The 15,956-nt window shown below is 41.3% G+C and overlaps 1 pseudogene; it reads right to left on the bottom strand.

Moving 5' to 3' along the window:
* Window positions 1–5,592: 5,592 nt before the first annotated feature.
* Window positions 5,593–6,109, bottom strand: LOC102010762 (annotated as a pseudogene).
* Between the last annotated feature and the right edge of the window lie 9,847 nt (window positions 6,110–15,956).

Raw genomic sequence — 15,956 nt, 5'->3', positions numbered from 1 at the left:
GATTTAACCTCACTTCTTAATAAAATAAGAAGTGTATCTTTTTCGTAAAAGGACACAATGATGTGATGTGAGAATTTACAGGGCAACAATTCAGTCTGTTATAATACAATTCACTGTCTTGTATCAACATATCGGTATAAAATAAAAAATGTTAGCTGCTTCCACTAAATCACAGTATCTCATTAAAAGGAAATGATGTCAACCATGGATACATCAGACCAATAGGTGTCTGACTGGCACAAAGAATTATTCTAAGGAACAACTGGTACAGGGCTCTCTGCACCATCCATGTTGCACAGCCATTTTCTATATGAGCCTAAGAAATAGTGTGAAACCCATCACGCTGAATGATTTTACAAAACAAAGCAGATAAGATGTCATGGAGAAATTGCCAGTCACCCTGTATTTCTGACAACTTTCATAGTTCCTCTGCCAATCATCAGGAAGAAAATTACATATACATTTTATGACTTCGCTGACAAGAATGTGCTTCTATGATAATGCTTTCATGATTCTGCAACATTAGGTGAAAATTGAAGTCTGAGCAACCCAGAGGTAAAAGCACAGTTTCAAAAGGCTGGGGGAAGAGCACAGTTAAAATTTGTGACCACCATTTTGATTTTTTAATTTGGGTTAGGACATTCTTTTCATTTTCCAAAATATTTCTTATTACTAATTAGCAGAACTTAGCCATAAACTCAGAAGGCAAAGCTGTTCAGAAAGAGCACCGTATGCTTTTCTTGAGTTTGATTCAACAGCAAAAAATTTTCTGGTTGGTTTAATTGGTGGCTGGCTTTCCAGCATTTTTCCAGTGCAATAATATTATATCACCCCACTGCATTCAAAGACATCCGCTTCTGCCTTTCTCACACATCTACTGAATTTCTTCCTGTTTCCCATAAGGGGAAGTATAGTGGGCTACTGTATTTCTAGGCCTATAGTCCCTTATGCTGTCAGAGCACTATATTCTATTATTCCTTTTGCTTAGGGATCAGTGAGACGCTGATCATCAGTAGGGTTGAATATTGAATATTTGGTCCTGAAATCAGCATGCCCTGTATAAACTATGTCAGTGCCAATCCACTCCTGGGATAACAATACAGCAACCTTTTTTTTCTGTTCTTGCCTGCTTCTTTCCCATCCCCCCACCCCCATCTTCTCCAGGGACCTGAGCACTTACTATGAGTCAGACAACCTAAGAATTTAAGTGCACAGCAAGAATGCCTCCTTAGGCCTAGATGCCGATAGTGTTTCTGCCCCTTCTGAGCCATCACTGTCATGCCAGAGAGTGCTCAGGTCCCAAACTAAAGGTTTTCCTAGAGAAGAGTTGCCAGATTCAGCAAACAAAAGTACAGGAAATACTTCTGGTTAAATTTGAATTTCAAATAAACAAAGGAAAATATTTAGTGAATGTTTCAAGTAATACATGGGAGTTACTTATATTTAAAATTGTTCTTTATCTGAAATTCAAATATAACTGGACTTTCTCTAATTTACCTGGCAACTCCACCTGGGAGTGTCTCTGGGCTATATCTGTAGAAAGGAAACAAAAACATTTTCAACTTCCCCCTTCTTTGTTTCCTAGTAAGCTTCTGTGTCCATGTGTTTGTGCTATGACATGCTGCTTTGCAAATGTTCCAAAAGCTATGGTCAACAGACCATGGACTGAACCACTGAAACTGTGAGTCAAAATAAATCTTTTCCATTACTCGGTTCATTATTTCAGGAATTTGTTGTAGCAACAGAGAGTAAACACATTGCAGTAACCATCAATCCCTCTGTTCTGTTTTCCACATCCTATCCCAGAGTCTAACACAAATGCTCTGGACTAGAGATAATGAGTTCTTGCACACTGTGATTGTAACCTGTAGGATGCCTTAGTGTGAATTAGACAAAGAGGCACCTTTTGCTGATTAGGCACCGTACAGCTCCATGGCACACAGGTTGGTAGAAAAATGTAGGTGGAACCTCACCTCCCACTTGCCACTTGGCCAGTCACACTCGCAGACAGAAGAGTTCATGCCTCTGTAGGTCACGGTCCCCTTTTTGGCTTAGCTGGTTCCTGGAACAGACCCTGGCACCTGGGAAAAATTGAAAAATCTTTATTTCCTTCTTTCCCAGATCCTTTTTTTGTTTGTTTGTTTTAGCTACCTGCTCTCTTGATGTCTTGCTACTTTTCTCCAACTTGCACTGTTTTACCAACCATTGCATCCTGTTCTAGGAAAATGATTCCATTTCCTTTCACTCCCATTAACAATCTCAACAAGGCAGGCAAACACTAAGTCTCTGTTTCCTGAGGCCCTCTCACCTGTGCCTGACTTTTCCTTTTTAGTTCCCATTGAAATCCAGGGCATGGTAGTTGATCCTCCTTGGCACCAGTGAAGGTCTTGCCTTTCCCAGATCAATTGTCCTACTTTCCTTTTGAACTTTATAACTCCCTCTTCAAAGACGAGGAATGGTCTTCAGAAAGTTCTCCTGAAAGTAGACAATATAAAAATGACTTGGCTGTAAAATTCTACATATACTCTGTGAACTCATATACAATATGTGTGTGTGTCTTCACATATGTTTAGAGAAAAAGTAGCAACATAAAGCAGTATATAACGAGTTTAAAGGCAGCATGATATAGTGGGTGTTTGAATCTGAGTTAAACTGCAGACCTACCACTTACTATCCCTGTACCTTTGGGTAAAGTTCTTAATCTTCTCCTATTTCCTTGCTTATAAAAAAGGAAATAAGTCTTAAACTCTAGAACTGTACATGAGTTTTTTTAGGGTTGTCAAAACAAAGTGCCACCAACCAAATAGCTTAAACAACAGAAAATATATTGTCTCACAGCGCTGGGAGGCTGGAAGTTGGAAATTAAGGGGTCAGTAGGCGTGGTTCCTTCCGAGGACTGGAAGGAGGATTAGAGAACATAAAGTTTATGTTTGTGCATGTGTTTGGGGCCAGGGGAAACGATCGGTGATACAGGTTAGGTGGCAAAGTGAATTGCAAGTGGTAGAAGTGATAGAATTTAATTATCCAGATCAACTGGTTTGGAATACTCACTCCCTCTTACTTCCCTTTGAAAAGAAGTCAAGGAGAGACAGAGAACAAACCAAAATTTACCCCTAAACAATATAATGTGTGCCAGAAACAGAATTATTTTTTCAGAGCAAGATGAGTCATTGTAGCAATCAGCCATTTGATTTTGATGACAGAAACCTCACGCTGTAATTATTCAACAAACAGCATCACTTGGAAAATGTTTACCAGAGTACAGTCTTCAAACCCCTTGAGATTCAGAAGTGATACATTTTCTGTGGCACCTTTGACTTCGATGTGTTCTGGGAAATCCTCACTGTTAATAAAACTAGAAAGGAGAAAATTGTATTTGTTACTTCATGAAGAGCGGTGTCTTGTTTGATCTCAAGCTTTTCCCCTTCAGGATGTCCTCCATGGCGCTGGGTAACTAAGACAGTGCAACGGAATGCACGGCTGAGAAGATGAAGGGCTATTCCTAAGAATCTGGTCTCCATTAAGAGTAGAACAAGAGGAAATATGTTTGAATTGCAGAACGAAGAATTTAGGCTAAATCCAAACACTTTCTGACTGTGTCCATGATCAGTTAAAAATAGATGTCCAAGTGGGGCTAAGCAATCCCATTTCCAAAACTGTAAAATAATGATAGGTACTGCATTTGTAACAGTTTTCAAAAATCATAAGGCCTTTTGAATGTTTTGATTAGCATATGAAATTGACATTATTCTACCTGCTTTTTCAATATCACTCTTATACTTTTCTAAATTATACCTCAGATTATTATTACACAATCCAACAATTTTTAAGAAATGGCTTGAGTTTGAATAAGTTGATCAAATAATTGAAAGTTAATTTTGGTCTTATAAAGACATGATCTAATAGGCTCCCACTCAAAGATTACTGTTAAAATCAAGTAAAAGGGCTGAGTGTGATGGTGAATGCCTGTAATCCCAGCACTTGGGACACTGAGGCAGGAGGACTGCTTGCAAATTCAAGGCCAGCCTGGGCTACATAGTGAGTTCAAGGCCAGCCTGAACTACATACTGAGACCTTGTCTCAAAGCACTAAAAAAAAGTCACATAAAAGAAAAAACAGAAAAATTTCAAATAGTAAAGGCCTAAATCTTTATTTTTCCAGAGAGCCTAGGTTTCTTTGAGGATGGGACTGACCAACACCTTAAGCTGATTTCAAATAAGAGGCATTCATGTCTATTTCTTTTTGAAGAAGCAGAAAAAACTTTGGAACTGTGTCATGAGGGCTGATCACAATACTGACTGTCGATTGAGCTTGGTACATAAGAGCTCAAGTCTTTTCACTCCTCAGGCATGAGGAGATATTTTGAAGTCTATACAAAGTGGCTATCAAACAAGTCCCTTTTCTTCTTGAGGGAAAGGGTCTCACCATGTTGCCCAGCCTAGCCTGAAACTCCTGGGCTCAGGACGTACGATTGCTCCAGACCTGTGAGCAGCTGGGACAATAACACATGTTACTATTCAAGGCTCAGACATGTCCATTTTCAGAAATTACTTCATAGCCAAGGGAATCAAGACAGATAATAAGAATCGAAATGTTCAAAGTGAAATACACAAAAATAATAGTGTTGGACTTCGATTTCTAGCAATATTGTTGACTGAACATTTTGAAAATTCTCTTACTGCACATCACTTAGATATGCTGGATAAAAATATAACAAGCATGCCTTTAAAAGCTAATTAGTAAGGGAAAGGTCCTGGAAACTGATCTTGTGTATATGGTGTTGAGATGGAGCCCGGGGCCTTGTGTGTGCTACAGAGACACTGTACTACTGAGCTACAAACTCAGTCCTTTTTATTTTATTTTGAAAATGGAGTTGCTAAATTGCCCAGGCTGGTCTTCAACTTGCAATGCTCCTGCCTCAGCCTATTGAGTAGCTGGCTTTACAGGAGGAGGCCACCATACCGGGAAAAACTGACCTGCTGAATGCTCTGGATTTACTTTTGTGCCAGTCTGGTTAATAATTTTTTTTTTTCAAGTTTCAACTCTTTAATCAGCTCTGAAGGACATCCTAAACACTACATGAGACACACAAAAAATATTTATTTCTTCCAGTATTTAACATTGACATTCACAAACATTTTCAAGAAGTTCTTATAATTAAATGGTGGATCTTGAATACAAAACAGCTCTAGGCAGTCATATTCTTGATGCAGACTGCTTACAGGTACATTCTAAAATTATTTTCTAGCCATGATGAAAATTGTAAAATGATTCCAGATACATGTTGATTAAAAAAAAATAATCAGTATGGCCAAGTTTTTTTTTTTTTTTTTTTTTTTGCCAGAAGCAGTAAACCTGAGAGTCCAAACTAAAAACCTTGTAAAGGAAAAAGCTTTGTACTCTAAAAATGTCCCAGAAATTTGTCTTTAAATGGGGGAAAATTAAAGAATACATGGAGCTTTCTAAAAGGTGTTTAACAAGATACCTTGAGAGCTTAATTCAAAAATAGATAATACACTAAAACAGAAGTTTCAGCGTACTTTCAAAAATCGTAATGCAGCAATTTGGAACAGCGACCCTGGATGAGAAGCATTATTCCCTGTGTGTGTCACGTGTCCATGTGTTGCAGTAATCATAATTGTCTCTGTAATTTCTTCCTGAGTAGCACTCATAACCACCCTGGCTTTTGCCACTATAGCCTCTGGATTGCTCATAGCCACATCCATATCCTCCAGATCCACTGTCACACTCGCCACTCCCATAGCCCTGGTCCCCACCACCTCTAGAGTAGCCAATGGAATCTAGAGTAGCTGTGACCACATCCATGGGCCCCCTAGGTACCCTCTCCTCTGGTGCCCTGGGCAGATTTGCTGCATGGTCCACAGGGATATAGTGACCATCCAGGGACTCTCCATTCACGGCTCTCATCGCATCTGAGGTGTGCTCTGGGTTGGTGAAGGTGATGAAGTCAAAACACCAGGACCACTAAGTTTCCTGGTCCTTGACAATCACCACCTCAGAATCAGGCTGCTGAAGTGGTCTCCAGCGCCGGCTCTTTGGTGTTGAAGCTGAGTCTGCTAATGAAGAGCAGCCCTTCTTCAGAAGGCATGGCAGTGAATTCTAGTCGTGGGAATTAGAAAGTAATAAGGTAGCAGAAATGGTAGGCTCTGAGGAGAAAGGAGAACTAGTGGTTTTGGGTTTTAACAACCAGAAAAATACAGTTGACAAATCTCTGATCGCATGATAGGCAGAAATTCGCATCTAAGATCTCAGCCCTGGGGCTGGGGATTTAGCTCAGCGGCAAAAAGCGCCTGCCTGGCATGCGCAAGGTCATGAGTTCGGTTCCTGGTATCGGAGAAAAACAAAAAAAAACAAAAAAAAACAAAAAAAAAAGATCTCAGCCCTTGGATGACGATAGATGTCTAAAAGAACTGAGAACATGCACCCCCTCCCAAAACAAACTCAAAGGAAGCTTTTCAAACTTGGATGATATACTGGGGGAAGGGGAAGGACAGGACAATATGAGAATATTAAAAACTTGAGGACCTCAGGTTACCCTCACTTAGGTTTAGCATTTGAATTTACACTGGCTACAGGTCCTAGCTTCTTTAAGAAAATAATATAAAAAACAGTCTGAGGCTGATAACATTATATGCCCCCAACAGTAGTAATTCAAAGGCTTCTCTAGAGAGACACACAGTGTTTTCAGTGGCAGCTGCACAGGATCTGTATAGATAAAGTCTCACCAAACGTGAGCTCACAATTGCAAAGTACATGAAGACACAACCCAGAATCATTAGGAAAAAAAATAGCCAATATTGATTCTTCTTCAGAGATGTACTATCAAATTAATAAAGTTAGCATTGTTAAAGAGGAAAAAACACTGCTGAAATATTTATTAGGAGTAACTGTGGGACCCCAGAAAGGTGTTAATTTGTGTTTTAAAACTACTGAGGTAGTTTTACTTATAAAATAAACCAGGTTTAGAGCTCTGCCTATGGACAAGAGGGCAATCCAGGGTATTTGTAGACCACTCACTCCTGCATACACTGGGGCAAGCGCAGAACTGAACGTGGAATTTGGAAGAGGTGTTATTGTCTTCGACTCTGCTCACTGAGCAAGGGACATTTAAATCTGTGTTCCAACTAAAGCTGAGTTAGGAAGGCAGACTGATTAATTCCAAAAGGATGGAGAAAACAAGAATCAAATCAAAGAGGAGCAAGACGGAGTCAGTGGATTTAGAAGGTGGAGGATGTGGTATCCCTTAAGGCAAAGAATACAAAAACAAGCAACTGTTTATAGGCTTGTATTTCCTTAGAGGAGCCTGTGGTCGGGAGCTGACTTGGGCAATATCCAGACACATTGCTTTTTGCCTATGAAGTGAAGCCAGATCCAATGAAGGAAATTTGAGAAAGCAAATTCTGAATTCTGCTCGAGTAGACTCTTAATAAGAGATATTAATCCCTAGAAATATAGATATTTAACTAAGCTTGGGTTCTCTGTCTGCCCCAGGAACTTCTGATCTTTGCTATGTGGGTCTTAGAGACAAGTTTCCCAGGCTTTTGTCTCAACTGATTACCTTCCAAATGAGTGGAGCAGCAAGCTTCTCGGCAATAGAATTAGGCCTTGATGTTTTATCTTAGTACAAATTTTAGTTCATGTCCAATCTGTAGGTAGCACAGCATGACACAGGCAGGAAGTCAAAGTCACGAGGATGGTTACTTTCTCCTACATTCGGCTGCTAGGAACTTTCAGTACCTGTTTTTACGGTGCGAGATGTTTTCGGGGTAGTCAGATTGATATGTCAAATCAATTCAAGCTGGTTTTGCTTAAGAAAATTCCAGATTTCCACACAGCACTCAGTCCTCCTCATGAACAAAATCCTATTCAGAGCTGTCCTGGCCACTTTCTCTGCACTGAGACGTAATACTCAATGCTCACAAATCGGAAGAGGAGAAGTTTATTTTGGCTCATGAGCTCTGTCCACAGTCATCTGGCTCCAAGGCAGAAAATGTCCTGCTGGAGGGGTGTGGCAGACCGAAGCTGCTCAAGTCCTCGTGGCCAGGGAGCAGAAAAGGGAGAAGCCGGGACAGGAGATGTCTCCTCTAGGTCATGTGCCCAGTGATCCCCCTCTTGCTACCAAACCCTGCCTCCTAGTAGCAAGTCAGCGCTATCATTCGCATGACCCAGTCACCTTCCACACACATGAGGCCTTTGGGGCACACCCCAGATCTAAACCATAACAGGAGGTAAAAGCCAGATTAGCATAATGTGATGGAGGCATCTGTATTAAACGGACATTGTGGTGTTGTGGTACTGAAGCGTTCTAATGAAATAGGAAGAATGTATAGCCAGTCTTCATGGGATCTGGAAAATCATTCAGCAGTTATTTTTTCTTCCTCTCTTCCTCCTTGCCTTCCTCCCTCTCCCCCTCCTGCACTCTCCTTCCCTGATCATTCCTGTCTCCTTGGTCTTTGCAGAGAACCTTTTCTACCCACCCACCTGCATCTGCCAAATGGTAGCCTCAGACCTTGTGTCTACACAGCCTCCCCATTCAGCTCTCCAAAGCTGGCTACACTGCACTCTCTTTTAATTAGAAAGAAAGGAAATGCAATTTCTCATTATCTCTTTGCTCTCTAGGGTGATTTTTCAAACTCCCCGTGTGGTGAGGCAGCTGGCACCCCAGGCACCCTGTGGTGATGATCTGTACAGTTTCATGTAACAGCCCCTGGTCCTCTTGGCTTCTGTGGAAACTGGTGGTCTTTGCTGCAGCTTTTGGTGAGTAATTCTTGTGGGGTTTGAGTGAGGAAATTTTTCCCTAATAGCGCGGCATACTGCAGATGAATCTCTCCCTTCCACAGATATCAGGAAGCATGAATGAGAAATAATTAGAATACTTTGCAGATAGAATTCTAGTTTTCTTCTTGTTTATTTGATTTTATACTCTTTTCCTTCACCCTAGGTTTAAAAGCTAATAAACATAAAAGCATTTTGGACTTGTACGGTACCTTTTTAGAAATAGCGTAGATAGCACAATTTGCAAGTTTTTTTTTTTAATTTGCAAGTTTCTAAGAAGTGTTACATCTGAAAAAAATCACTGTAAAAACATTTTAGAAATAAAATAGTGTAAAGCAAGTTGTTTTTAACTGCAGGACTTCTCAGATCCTTTAATAAAATATAATTTTCCCAAAATTATATGACCATCAACAACACAGTCATTAAAAACAAACACTTTAGCCTTATTCCTGCCAATGTAACTGCAAACCTTCCCTCAAGCAAGGGACTTTCTGATCCTGCACCTGAAGAAGATACTGTCTCTCTTGCCCTCACCTGTGAACTCTGCTTTGAGATTCTGGGGAGAAGTGACTCTGGACCACATTTTGCTTCAGCCAGCTGGCTGCCTGTTAGGATGTCCTAGGTTGGACCTGGGCAGCAGGTGGGGACAGAGATCTTCCTCCTTCCTGTCTCGCTGGTCTTCCTCTGGCAGCAGTAGCCAGGCCCTATCTTCTGTTCCTTTCTTCCCTCTCCAAGCCTCAATGCACTCTGCCTGCAAGTAGTGCCTCCTTGGACGTCAGAGTTTCAGACCCAAGAGGCTGTCCTCCAAGCCCCCAAGGCACCAGCCGCAGCTTGGCAGTTCCCCTACCCTGACACCTGGTCCCAACTCCATGAGGCCCTCGTCCATGTACTAGTTCTGGTAACTTCAACCTGGTCCCTAAGAGCAGCAGCTGCTTCCTACTTATCTCTGCACTCAGAAGGTCTTCTTTGGCTTTGTTAGCCTTCCAACAGTCTATAATAAATTTCCCAAATCATATTCCCTCTGTTCAAATACACAGGGTGGTGCCTCTTTTTGATTAGGTCTCAGAGATACTAGAGCGCCTTTCTGTTTCACAGGTGTGATGTGGAGTTGCAGGGAGGGCAGGAGAGTCGGGAGAGGAGATGGATAGACAGGCACCATGGATTCTTTCCTCAAGTCCAAAGCAGTGCTTCTGCAACTTGAGTGAGTTAAGTGAACCGAGAAAGATTTAGTTCCCAAAATTTCATAACATCCCTTGAGATCATAGGTGACAATCTCAAGTGTTATAAAAATGGAATGATGAATTTGTTTCTGACTTCAAGAGTTATGAACTCTTTATTGGCTTAAGTTACCTGGTAAGGACAATGACAATGGAACCCGCTGAATCCTGCTGAAGGGCTTTGTCAGCCACAACTACAGACCACGTGTGAGTCCTCTGAAGAAAGCGAGGAGACGGTGTGACTCCGGAACATACTGGAATTGGGAGCAGAGTGCAGGTGGTGTGTTCTAAGTGGAATCTCAAAGATACACTTAAGACTATTTGGTTTAAAAAAAGTAGTGAAGTCTCTGGTTCTCAAATATGGCTGATGATTAGATTCATCTGGGAGCACTAAAATTACAGATTCCTGAGTTTGACCCCAGGCCCAGGGATTCAGATTAAGCTAGGGATTCTAGAACTGGTATTTTTGGAAAAACCTCCTCTTGTGATCAAGGGATTCTGGTAATCAGCAGGTTTATGATCCATTGTTACGGAGAATTAAAGTCTTTATTCTGTAGAACTTGGATTCAGAGTTCAGCTGTTTCCCTGTTGAAAGTGTGAGCTCAGAGCTCCAAAGTGCTGACAATCCGTCTCTTGGTGGGGGGCAGTGGGGAGACGCTGGGCTGAAAAACACCAAAGGCGATGGGGCTTCCTTTGGAGGCTGACTTTTGAAGGGCTTGTGATCATCCTCCACTCAATGCCAAAGTCAATCATGGATTCTCAGTGCCAAGCCAGCCCCGGCAAGTTCTCTCTCCACCTCACAGCATCTATCTGGGACCCCGGGCGCCGGGGACACCCTGTCATCAGGATGCTGGGATGCTGTAATCCCAGGTGAGCCTTCCCCTCATCAGTGCAAGGCTTTTTTATGGTTGTAAACTTTTGTCTGATTCCAAGATATAATGACCAGCACCTGACTTCTTAAAACGGCCAAATATGTCCAGGGTCACTGCCAGGAGCTCCTCAAGTAAATGGAGAATGAAATAAATAAAAGAAATAGGTAAACAGCGAGAAAGTCTCATTTATTATTAACCAGTCTTGCTTTGTGACCTTGAAATGAAACGCAGAGCAAAGGACAGCCTCAGGGTTTTTAACACATGTCTTGTAAAGAAGGCGCAAAAGGGTGTCTTGGGCAGTGCTTATGTGGGTCTCCTGTGGTGAGGCTTCTTCAGAAAACTGAGGAAACTAAGGGCTCTGCTCACAGCCAGGCAAAAGGATGTTAACTCTTTCAAGATCAAGAACAAGAAGGCCAATGTGAAATTAAAAGTTTGATGTAGCAAGTAACTTCATACCCTGTTATGACACAGAGAGAGAAGGCAGGGAAATTGAGGTGGTCCCTTGTCCTCAGATATAGCAGGGAAGGGCCTGAAATGAACCAGAGACAGTGACTTACCTATGTTTAAAAATTATTTATCTATCTATCTATCTATCTATCTATCTATCTATCTATCTATCTTTTTTAAGACAGGGTCTCGCTAGGCAGTTCAGGCTGGCCTTGAGCTCACTTTGTAGCCAAGGCTGACTTTGAATTCACAACGATCCTCCTGCCTCAGCCTCTCAAGTGCTAGGATTACAGTTGTGCACCACCAGGCCCAGCCAAAAAATTAATTTAAAGAAATAAAATTAACTCATTATTTTTAAAAGGGCAAAAAGCAAAAAAAAAGCTACTTGTTTTCTAATTGATGCCGTCAGCCAAATGCCCTGTGGAGTCTGGTTTGGTTAATATCTTGGGTCACTTAATGTTCCTTAGTGTCCTGGATTTGATCAGGAAATTCACCAGGCGTGTGGCTTCTCGATACTGGAATTTGTTGACACGAGAAATCCTCAGCACTTTGGGTGACTCAAGTGCACTTTCATAATTTGCTCTCATTTTACCCGCTTTGTTATTTCCACATTGCACAGGAATCCGTCACTTCTCTCTGAATTATGTGCTGCCTGGGACTGATGCTCATACCACCCAGTCAGTGAGGGCAACCTCAGCTTCTTGAACTCACAGAACCTATTGTTCTGTCCCTTTCTTACCCAGTGCTGTCACTGTAGCCCTGTACCTCCAGCCAGGAGGGCAAGAAAACGACTCCCTGGAGAGCCATTGATCATGGTAATAAATGCTGTGTGTTTAACTAAGTTCCATCAAAGTTCACCTACACACCCAAGAAAAACAATCGTTCTCTGTGCATTCTTTTTTTGTAAAACATATATACTGCCATAAAAGTGCGTAAGTCATTTGGGTTTATGTGATGGGTAAACTTGGAACTGTGCAGCATGTGTACACAAATTGTGTGTGTAAATTGTAGGGGCTTGTTGGTCTGTATTTCAGGAAACCTAAGCATTTGGTCATATGCTGGGGCATCAGACACTTTGATTACTGGCCGACCCCCAACTTTATATTCTTCCTATAGATATTACAACTGCGGTAGGTTTGGATTTCCATTCACTTTCTTCTCCAGCTTTCTTCCCAGTCTCCCAGGTGTGCTGACTATATTTGTGTCATTCATTTTAACATCTCCCAAGATACTTAAAAGTCTCTTCCAGCTTCTAGCTTTCCCCTACTCTAGCAAACCCTTTTGTGGCTCACACACCCAAATTAACCAGAAACACTGATCATTCAGTACCATTGACGCTGAGGTTCTTCATTGTGGAGTCCAGGAAGATATAAAAGGCATCCTGTCTTTATGTTCACATCAGTTCCTCTGTATGATATTCCGTTATCAATGTGCTCTGTCTTGGTTACTTTTCTCTTATTGCTGATACAAAATACTAGACACCCAAAATTGAAGAAGCAAAGGTTTGTTTAGCTCACAGATTGTGGAGGTTTCAGTCCATACTCAGCTGGCTCCAAGGCAGAGTGGTACACAGCAGGGGGTAATGGTTCATGAGGGCAGAAAATGGCAAAAACAACAAGAGCAAAAAGGGCAAAAAGGGCAAAAGGGAGGAGCAAGCCTCTTTCCCTCTTGTATATTGTATAATGGCTACCCTGCCCTACCACCAATCCCAGCACTAGATGATGAACCAATCACAAACTGTAGATTCAGCAGCCTCTGAAGAGCCCACCCCATTACTGCATGAGGCTTTGGTCACAGGGGACATCCAGACACAAACTGTAACATTCCACCCCAGGCCTCGCAAAGACTCATGCACATCCTTTATGTAAAAGACACTTAGTCCATCTCTAAGAGTTGCCAAAGTCCTAACAGTTTCAGCATTGCTGAAAAATCCAAGTCCCAAGTCTCCTTCAAGATGTAAGGCAAACTCGTAGCTGTGAGCCCCTGTACAAATGAAAAGTTACACACTTCCACATTCAATGGCACAAGATAAACATCACCATTCCAAAAGGTACAAACAGAGAGTTACAAAAGAATGGGACCAAACCATGGCCAAAATCCAGCAAGGCAAACATTAAGTCCTATAGTTCCATGTGGAACATCTGAAGCAATCTGTGTCAAGGGGTGAACTCCAAAGAGTTTGCATGAATCCACCCCTACAGCACTTCTGGTGGTTACAGTTCCCTTGGTTTCTCTCTTAGGCCTGCTCTGCTGCTTCCTTGCAGCTTTCCTCATACAATCCCCATTCCTGGCTTCTCCAAACTTCCCTGGTCTCCAGTGCACCTTTGGTTTCCTTCCTCACAGCTTCACACACTCCCTCTCAGGGGCTCACTGGCTGGCTTCCCAGGCCTTCTGAAATTGGGGTGAAAGCCTTTTTAACCTCAGAACTCTTGCATTCTGCATGCACCTGCAGCTAGCACCACATAGATGTTGCCAAAGTCTGCTGCCAGCAGAAGCAGTAGTCAGGCTTTCTTCTCTCTGGGCTGTAGGGTCAAGTGTCTGGATTGCTGAGCGCTCTGAATCCAATTCTGATGAACAAATTCTCTATGCTGCCACCATTCTGGAACATGGCATTTTGTGGCTTTTCCCTCGAAGCAAAGTTTTTCACTTTTGCAATTTGGAAGCTGCAAAAGGTGTAGACTTGCTGTTTTTCTTGTGATGCCCTCAGACCATGTTTTCTATTATCCTCTTCCTTCTCAGCAGTGGAGGTCTCCTCAGCTCTGTCTTTGCAGTTCAGAGCTTTACTGGAGCTTCCTTTCTGGTAAAACTCACAGCATTTTGAATCATCCTCCTGGGGCTCTTTGCTCTTGATTCTCAACATAAATCTGGCTAAAAGTCCTCAACAGTAGCCAGGCCACTGCTTCAACATTTGACTGCCTTGAAATTTCTCCAGCCAGATTAATTAGTCTGCCACCCTTAATCTTAGTCTCAGGCAAAGTCTCTGAACATGAACAAAATGCAGACAAAGTTTTTGCCAAGTAATAATACACATCATCTGGAGTCCAACAACCAATGCAGTTCTTCTTCCCAGCAGAAACCTACTGAGCCTGGTCTTTACCAGCAAGATTTCTATCAGCCTTATGGTCTTCTGAACTTTGACCAGACTCTCCCAGACAGAATAGCCTAAGCCTTTTCAGCTCTACTGTTTCAGGCAACATCTCTGAACCTTTCCAAACTCTTCCCACAAGCTCTTGAACCAAATGGTCAGATAGTATGCTCTCTGCAAACTCACTTTATTTCTTTTTCTTTTTTAAAATCTATTTTAAAGAGAAAAAAACCCAAAATTTCAAAACAAGATAATACGAGAGTAACAATGGCTAATATATTGTGTACTATTATCTTTAAATTAGTTACTCGGAGTACAAGATAGAGGCATTTAATTGTCCAAACAATATTAGCACAAACCTTTCTTTTCAATGAACTGAGAAAAATTAATGGCATAACTGTCTTAACTATCTTGTATATATATATTTGTTTTTCCCTTCTTCCTTTTCTCCTTCCTCCAATCCCAGTTTCTCTTTTCTTTTGAACAGTTTCTTCCCATTTTACACTACTACTGACTGACTTTACAAAAGAAGCAAAAATCACTCTAGCTTTTCACAGCTTGAAGTGATGTTTTTGAACAATCTTAATTTGCTATGTGAGGCATCCAAAATGCACATATGCATGCACACGTGTGCAGAAACACACACACACACATATACACACACATACACATGTACGCACACACACACCCATGTGTAGGTCAGGATGAAACAGTTCAGGCACCTTTTCCCTTGTTTTAAAGCTTCATTTATTCAACAGTATATTTAATAAAACCCACACTACATATTTTGTATGGTTGTATTTAATGCAATAACTTATGCATAAAAGAAAGTCCAAACAGTTAGCCACAGATGTTATCAAATAAGGGAAGAATTATAATAATGGCCTGTACTTTAGCATGTAGATTTTAAGAGATGCCTTGTTAGGAAAAACAAAAGGACTTAATTCATTTACCCTCCTTAGTAACTGTCTTTTTGAATTGACTGAGCACACATCCAATCAGAGTGATAATTTATTAGGGTCATAAGTGAGCTAAAAGAAAAAAGAAATGCTATTGCAGAAACTAGGAATTATCAAAGTCTTACCTTGTTTTTGTTAGTACATGGTATATTTTAAGCAGGCTAATGCCAATCTGCCCCTTACATATTAAAGATAAACAATTTACACATAGTCTCTGCTCCATTACATTAATCTTAGTTGCAGGAAAAGGCAATGTAGAAACACAGCAAATTAGAAAAAAAAACGCACAGGCTATGCCAGCCTGTATCAGGAAAGAAGTTCTAAGCATTGTGCCGAACTTATCTTTCCTCAGCTGATCCATATAGCCTGCTATTCCATATCCTTTCAAGAAACACTTAGACTTCATCAGGGTTTGCTACGAATGCTATGAAAAAGATCAATTAAAAAAACACACACAGGGGGCTGGGGATTTAGCTCAGCTGCAAAAGCGCCTGCCTGGCAAGCACAAGGTCGTGAGTTCGGTTCCTGGTACCGGAGAAAAACCAAAAACCAAAAACCAAAAAAAAAATAAAAATAAAAA

This window comes from Chinchilla lanigera, unplaced genomic scaffold (genome assembly GCF_000276665.1).
Source record: "Chinchilla lanigera isolate Chin_1 unplaced genomic scaffold, ChiLan1.0 scaffold00002, whole genome shotgun sequence".
Taxonomy (NCBI): Eukaryota; Metazoa; Chordata; class Mammalia; order Rodentia; family Chinchillidae; genus Chinchilla; species Chinchilla lanigera.
Note: the sequence above shows the minus strand (reverse complement) of the source record. Positions and strands in the feature narration are given on the sequence as shown.